This window comes from Lolium perenne, chromosome 2 (assembly GCF_019359855.2).
Source record: "Lolium perenne isolate Kyuss_39 chromosome 2, Kyuss_2.0, whole genome shotgun sequence".
Classification (NCBI taxonomy): domain Eukaryota; kingdom Viridiplantae; phylum Streptophyta; class Magnoliopsida; order Poales; family Poaceae; genus Lolium; species Lolium perenne.
This window is the reverse complement of record NC_067245.2, coordinates 213,609,524-213,617,517: the sequence shown is the minus strand read 5'-3', so window position 1 is coordinate 213,617,517 and position 7,994 is coordinate 213,609,524.

The following is a 7,994-nucleotide window of genomic DNA, read 5'->3' as shown; positions in this document are numbered from 1 at the left end:
TAATCCCTCTCAATACAAGGCTTAGGCTAGCAAGGTTGTTTGAAGCAAACACAAATATGAACTAGTGCAGCAAGACTTACATAAGAACATATTGCAAGCATTATAGGACTCTACACTGTCTTCCTTGTTGTTCAAACCCCTTACTAGAAAATATCTAGACTTTAGAGAGACCAGTCATGCAAACCAAATTTAGCAAGCTCTATGTATTTCTTCACTAATAGGTGCAAAGTATATGATGCAAGAGCTTAAACATGATCTGTATGAGCACAACAATTGCCAAGTATCAAATTATTTAAGACATTATACCAATTACCACATGTAGCATTTTCTGTTTCCAACCATATAACAATTAACGAAGCAGTTTCAACCTTCGCCATGAACATTAAAAGCTAAGAACACATGTGTTCATATGAACCAGCGGAGCGTGTCTCTCTCCCACACAAGAATTTATTCAGAGAATGAAAATAACAAAAACGAAAATAAAAACACACAGACGCTCCAAGTAAAGTACATAAGATGTGACGGAAAAAATATAGTTTCAAGAGAAGAAACCTGATAATTTGTCGATGAAGAAGGGGATGCTTTGGGCATCCCCAAGCTTAGATGCTTGGGTCTTCTTGAAATATGCAGGGATGAACCACGGGGGCATCCCCAAGCTTAGACCTTTCACTCTCCTTGATCATATTGTATCATCCTCCTCTCTTGACCCTTGAAAACTTCCTCCACACCAAACTCAAAACAAACTCATTAGAGGGTTAGTGCATAATCAAAAAATCACATGTTTAGAGGTGACACAATCATTCTTAACACTTCTGGACATTGCCCAAGGCTACTGAAAGTCAATGGAATAAAGAAATCCATTCAACACAGCAAAAGAGGCAATGTGAAATAAAAGGCTGAATCTGTCAAAACAGAACAGTCCGTAAAGACGTATTTTTATGGGGCACCAGATTTGCTCAAATGAGAAAACTCAAAACTAATGAAAGTTGTGTAAATATCCGAGGATCACGCACGTAAATTGGCATAATTTTCTGAGTTACCTACAGAGAATTCAACCCAAATTCGTGACAGCAAGAAAATCTGTTTCTGCGCAGTAATCCAAATCTAGTATGAACCTTCGATTAGAGACTTTACTTGGCACAACAATGCAATAAAACTAAGATAAGGAGAGGTTGCTACAGTAGTAACAACTTGCAAGACTCAAATATAAAACAAAATACTGTAGTAAAATAAACACATGGGTTATCTCCCAAGAAGTTCTTTCTTTATAGCCATTAAGATGGGCTCAGCAGTTTTAATGATGCACTCGCAAGAAATAGTATTTGAAGCAAAAGAGAGCATCAAGAGGCAAATTCAAAACAAATTTAAGCCTAACATGCTTCCTATGAACAGGAATCTTGTAAATAAACAAGTTCATGAAGAGCAAAGTGACAAGCATAGGAAGATAAAACAAGTGTAGCTTCAAAAATTTCAGCATATAGAGAGGTGTTTTAGTAACATGAAAATTTCTACAACCATATTTTCCTCTCTCATAATAATATCCAGTAGCATCATGAGAAAACTCAACAATATAACTATCAAATAAAACATTCTTATCATGAGTCTCATGCATAAAATTATTACTCTCCACATAAGCATAATCAATTTTATTAGTTGTAGTGGGAGCAAATTCAACAAAGTAGCTATCATTATTATTCTCATCATCAAATATAGGAGGCATAGTATAATCATAATAAACATTATCCTCCATAACAGGCGGCACCAAAAGAGTACTACCATTATAATCATCATAAATAGGAGGCAAAGTATCATCAAAGTAAATTTTCTCCTCAATGCTTGAGGGACTAAAAAGATCATGCTCATCAAAACCAGCTTCCCCAAGCTTAGAATTTTCCATAGCATTAGCAACAATGGTGTTCAAAGCATTCATACTAATAACATTGCCATTAGCATGCATATAAAGCTCCATAGGTTTTTTAATTTTCTCTTCAAACACCTCATGTCCTAACTCAAGATAAAGTTCATAAAGATCTCTAATTTTTTTGTTGTTTTCCATTATGCCTAACTAGTGTAAAACAAGAAACAAAAAGATGCAATTGCAGGATCTAAAGGAAATAGCTTCGAGCACTCACAACGGTACCAGAAAAGTGTTTGGTTACCTGGGACCAGAATGTGAGTACCTTTTACCTTTCCTCCCCGGCAACGGTGCCAGAAAATAGCTTGATGTCTACGCGCGCTTCTATTCCTGTAGACAGTGTTGGGCCTCCAAGAGCAGAGGTTTGTAGAACAGCAGCAAGTTTCCCTTAAGTGGATCACCCAAGGTTTATCGAACTCAGGGAGGAAGAGGTCAAAGATATCCCTCTCAAGCAACCCTGCAACCACAATACAAGAAGTCTCTTGTGTCCCCAACACACCTAATACACTTGTCAGATGTATAGGTGCACTAGTTCGGCGAAGAGATAGTGAAATACAGGTGGTATGAATGTATATGAGCAAGAGTAACTGGCGCTTGAAAAAGTGCTTGTCAAGGCGTGATTGATGTGGGTAATATTGCAGGAAGTAAAGATGCAGTAAAACAGTAAACAAGCGATGATTGCAGTATTTGGAAACAAGGCATAGGGATCATACTTTCACTAGTGGACACTCTCAACATTGATCACATAATAAAACCACTCTACACTCTCTTGTTGGATGATGAACACCACTAGCTGTGTAGGGCTACAAGAGCACCTCAATGCCGGAGTTAACAAGCTCCACAATATTCGATATTCATATTTAATTAACCTTAGAGTGCATGATAGATCAACACAACTATACCAAGTACTAACATAGCATGCACACTGTCACCTTCATACTATGAAAGGAGGAATAGATCACATTAATACCATCATAGTAATAGTTAACTTCATAATCTACAAGAGATCATAATCATAAACTACGCCAAGTACTACATGATGCTCACACTGTCACCATTACATCATGAAGGAGGAATAGAGTACTTTAATAACATCACTAGAGTAGCACATAGATGAATAGTGATACGAAACTCATATGAATCTCAATCATGTAAGGCAGCTCATGAGATCATTGTATTGAAGTACATAGGAGAGAGATTAACCACATAGCTACCGGTACAGCCCTTAGCCTCGATGGAGAACTACTCCCTCCTCATGGGAGACAACGGCGTTGATGGAGATGGCGGTGGTGCCGATGGAGATGCCTTCCGGGGGCACTTCCCCGTCCCGGCGGCGTGCCGGAACAGAGACTCCTGTCCCCCAGATCTTGGCTTCGCGATGGCGGCGGCTCTGGAAGGTTTCTCGTACCGTGGCTTATTCGTATCGAAGTTTTAGGTCAGGGACCTTTAAATAGGCGAAGAGGCGGAGTCAGAGGGCTGACGAGGCGACGACACAGTAGGGGGGCGCGGCCCAGGCCCTGGCCGCGCCGCCTACATGTGTGGGGCCCACAGGGCCCCCCTCTGGTGGCTCTCGGGTGTTCTGGAAGCTTCGTGGAATTCTAAGATGCTGGGCGTTGATTTCGTCCGATTCCGAGAATATTTCCTTACTAGGATTTCTGAAACCAAAAACAGCAGAAAACAGCAACTGGCCCTTTGGCATCTCGTCAATAGGTTAGTTCCGGAAAATGCATCAAAACGATATAAAGTGTGAACAAAACATGTAGGTATTGTCATAAAACAAGCATGGAACATAAGAAATTATCGATACGTCGGAGACGTATCATGGATCGAGGACATACCTTTTGGTGGGAATTCTCGAGGAGAATACGGTGGCCTTCGAGCATTTGGAGTGACTTGTCCTCCACACCGCTCCAACGGAGAGTAGCACTCGCAAGAGTGTGATCTTCGGGATACATCGTTGTCTCCGCGTCACTTCGGTTATTCCTATACTCGAGCTCTTTACTTATGCACTTTACTTTGTGATAGCCTTCGTGCTTGAAGTTATATATCTTTCTATCGCATAGTTGCTTGAATTTCTTAGCATAAGTTGTTGGTGCACATAGGTGAACCCTAGTTATATAGTATTTGTGCTTGACAATTTAGACGCTAGTTTTATTTCGCATTTGTTAAGCCATATTCGTAAAATATTTTAAATCGCCTATTCAGCCCCCCCCCCCCCTCTAGGTGACATCCGTTTCCTTTCACACGAGTAGTTTGATTCATAGAAACATATCTCATATAAATTAATCCTATAGAAATATTATAGTGCAAATCTTACAGCAAAAACACATTAGCTCATACATTATGGAAAAATTCCTTTGCTACAATAAAATATGGTTCATCTCCCCATAAGATCCAAATAGGCGTGCCATATGCACTCCTATTTTTTCCCCTTTCTATGTTTTCCTATCCTATAAATCAAATGAGCCATAAACCTAGGGCCTATATGGTAAAGCTTGGTACTGATTTATAGGGAAGTAGATCGGTTTGCATGGATATTGTTATTCCACATTTAATGTCATAGATTTTGTCTACCGGAAATTATCCCACATTATTACCACATATTCAATCGCAACCTTTGCCTCCAACATTTTTCGATCTCCGAGTGATTTGGTCGGCTTTGCCAAGTTTTTTTTTAAACACAGGCAGAAGATTTGCTCAAACCATTATTGGTTAAGAAGGATAGAAATGCAACAAAGGTTCAAATCTTTTGAAAAACCTAGAAACATCACTCTCAAATGATTTGTCCAAAAGATCGCCTGATTTCTCGCATCAATTAAATCTTGGAGGTCATTTTAGGATTTTCTAAACTCATTTTGAAAGACCCTCACATTCCACTTGTTCGAAATACCCTAAGAACCAAGCATAATAGATGATTTCACCACATTTAGTTTAATATAGGGCGCACTCCAAGTTTACTACCACCAATACTTAACGAAGACATTTCCCATCTAAGTGTGATTAGTTGGTGACAACTCCGACAACGACGACCACGACGGCGCCTACACCAGCTTCTACCACCGCCTAGGCTGCTAGATTTATGTTCTTTTAGTTGTTTTTTATTTATGTTGTTTTGAAATTTGTAAAAACTGCCAAGTTTGATCGAATTCCGTCGTCTATGTCTAAATTCACATCTTTTTAAATCAAATTTGAACTTCATATTGGGGCTGTGGCTGGAAAACTTGGCCAAAAAATCCACGCATCCCTCAATACGACCGACAAACCAGCTCTGTCGGACGCCGTAGGAGGTGGCCGAGTGCAGATGCTCTGATTGGCGAGCGCATAGGTTTCGCCAACCAGTGAAGTACTTCAATAAACCCTAGTTTATGTTTTCCTTTTGATTTACACGTGGTTTTATGTTTGCTTTTTACAGCCTTGATGTGGAAGAGAAATCTGGTCTCATGTTGGTAAAGTTCATCTTTCTTGTGGAAAAAAAAAACTAAGAAATCCAAAGAAAGATACTCATGAAAGTATACATCCTTGCGGTGGTGGACTTGTGTATGTTTTCTTTACAATGTGGTTGCTCAAATCTTACCAAGACATTAGAGTATCTTCAGTCGCGTTCCCCAAACCGTCTCCCAAACGGCGCTGGATTGAGCGTCTAGGGGACGTGTTTTGTTCGTGCCGCGTTTGGGGGACATCGCTTCCCAGCCGCGTCCCCAAACTCGCCCCCAAAACTTAAAAAATAATTTTAATAGATAGAAGAAAACTCTTTACTAATATTCAAATCGGTGCAACATAAACAAATTACATATAAAAATTTCGAAAAAAACATAATCAAATTACAAATAAATTATTTTAAACTACTACTTCTTCTTCTTTAATGATGGCCCTGCCTCGTTGTCCTCATCACGGTGACGCTTCCTGCTCGTCACCTTTTCCAAAGAGGCGGTGTCGGTCGACGCATCGGAGGAACTTGTGTCCACCTCGTCGTCGCCGGTGCTCGCCGGCTGCGCCTTGGCCTTCGCTTTCGCGTCCGCCTTCGCATTCGCCTTCGCACGGGCCGCCGTCACCTCCTCAGACCCTTCCTCCTCCGCCACCTCCTCCACTCCCTGCCATTCCTCCGCGCTGTCCAGTGGCAGCGGGGAATCATCGCCACTATTGGGCGTCTGGACTCTGTCCCACCAATGGCGCCATCCTGCAGGCTTGCCCTCGCTGGAGGTGTCAGATGGAAGGTCAGAGATGTAGCTCATCGTGAGGAGAAGCTTGGATGAATGTCGGCCGATTGAAGATCCAAAAGCGCCTATGGCGACGGAGAAGTCGAAGAGAGCAGCGGTTGCTCTTCCGAGTAGTTCGCGCTCCATTCCGGTGGTTGGCGCGTCAGTCGACGCGGTTGCCAATGCGACGATTCCCTTTCCCGGCAACTGCACCGTTGCTACGTAGGTGGCGGTTGAGCGTCCGAGCCGCGGACACGTTGGGCCCATGCCTCCACGCCTCTCATTTCGTTGTGTCCGGCGTGTCCGGAGCATCCCTTGTGTAGCGGAGATGGGCTCGGAGCGCCGGACACCGCATTGAGCCTCGCCGGACAAAAATAGCCTTTGTGGCGCGCAGCTGAGAACGATTTTTTGTCCGACGCGCACCAAATCACTTTGGAGGACGGTTTAGGAAACGCGACTGAAGATGCTCTTAGCAATTAGCGTGCGCATACGACTGGATTAAACCACTCGAAAAACGACTGGACTAAATACGTGTCTAACACACCACAAGTCTGCCTCACGGTTGTGTGTTTCTTATCAAGGTGTGGTTACTCAAATCGTGCAAAGACATTACAGTGTACGTATGCGACTAAATACATGTTAGGGTACAATAATGATATCTTAGCACTGCCACGTAGGATAAACGCTGAGGTGAGGAAAAGAGAAAGATGAAAAAGGACTTTACTTATATATCTCACCACATATTTAAGATATCTCGTTACTAAAGATAAAGATAAGACTAAAAAATAACCTATTATACATCATATTTTATTGTTATATCTATCAACCAGTACACATGCCCTCATAACACCACAACATCTTATCTTAAGAATGATGTGTCGACGTGTGACAAGAGCTGGCGCTCATTGTGTGACTGCCCACACATACATAACCCCAGTTATCCTTAGGTTAGGGTTACGTTAGGGTACCTCCAAGGCGGCGATTCAAACAGACGCACTGGGTCATCCGTTTTGGACCGTTTGGGTGGCCACGCGAACACCCGGACACCGGACAGCGGCCGACGTCCGCGTGTCCGTTTGGGCACGCTGCATCCAACGCGCGGACGCAGCGCAAATGTCAGAAAAAAAAGAAAAAAACATTAAAAAGGAAAAAGGAAAATAATAATAATAAAGTAAATTTAAACTAGACTTCATTAAACTTAGCCCATTTTGGGCAATTTTTACACAAAAGAAAGCCCTATATGGGCTTTAAACTTAAAAAAAAAAACTAGGTTTGGGACGCGGTGGCCGCCGGTGCGCCACCCTACTCCCAGTAGTACTCGTCATCGTTGTCGTCGATGAGGACGATGCCCCCCGGTAGCAACGCGCTGTTCCGGCTGGACACGCCGGAGGGTGTCGGGGACTCCGGCCAGGGCGACCACTGCGCCCTTTTCCAGACGGAGTGCGGGTCCGGAGGGCTCGCCGGCCAGCGCAGGCGTGCCAGCCGCGCGGCCTCCTTCCGCCGCTGCTCCGCCGCAGTAGCCTGCAGCTCCGCCTCCTGCCGGAGCGCGGCCTGGAGCTCCTAGGGACCTACGCGCTCCTCCTCCGCCTGGAGCGCGGCCTGGCACTCCTCCTCCTCTCGGAGCGCGGCCTGGCGCGTGTCCTCCTCCTGCCGGCGCGCCATGGCGAGGAAGGCCCACGCCTCCGCCTGGGCGTCCTCCTGGGCCTTCTTGGCCATCTCCGCCAGCGCGGAGGCGCGTAGCGTCTCGGCGAGGTGCGGCCATTTGGTCAGCTCCTCGAGGTCATTGAGCTCGCGGGACGCCGCCTGCAGCTCGGGGTCGTCCTCCTCCTGGGGCTGGGGCTGGGCCTGTGGCGCCGCCGCGGGCTCGTTGATGTAGAGGCCGT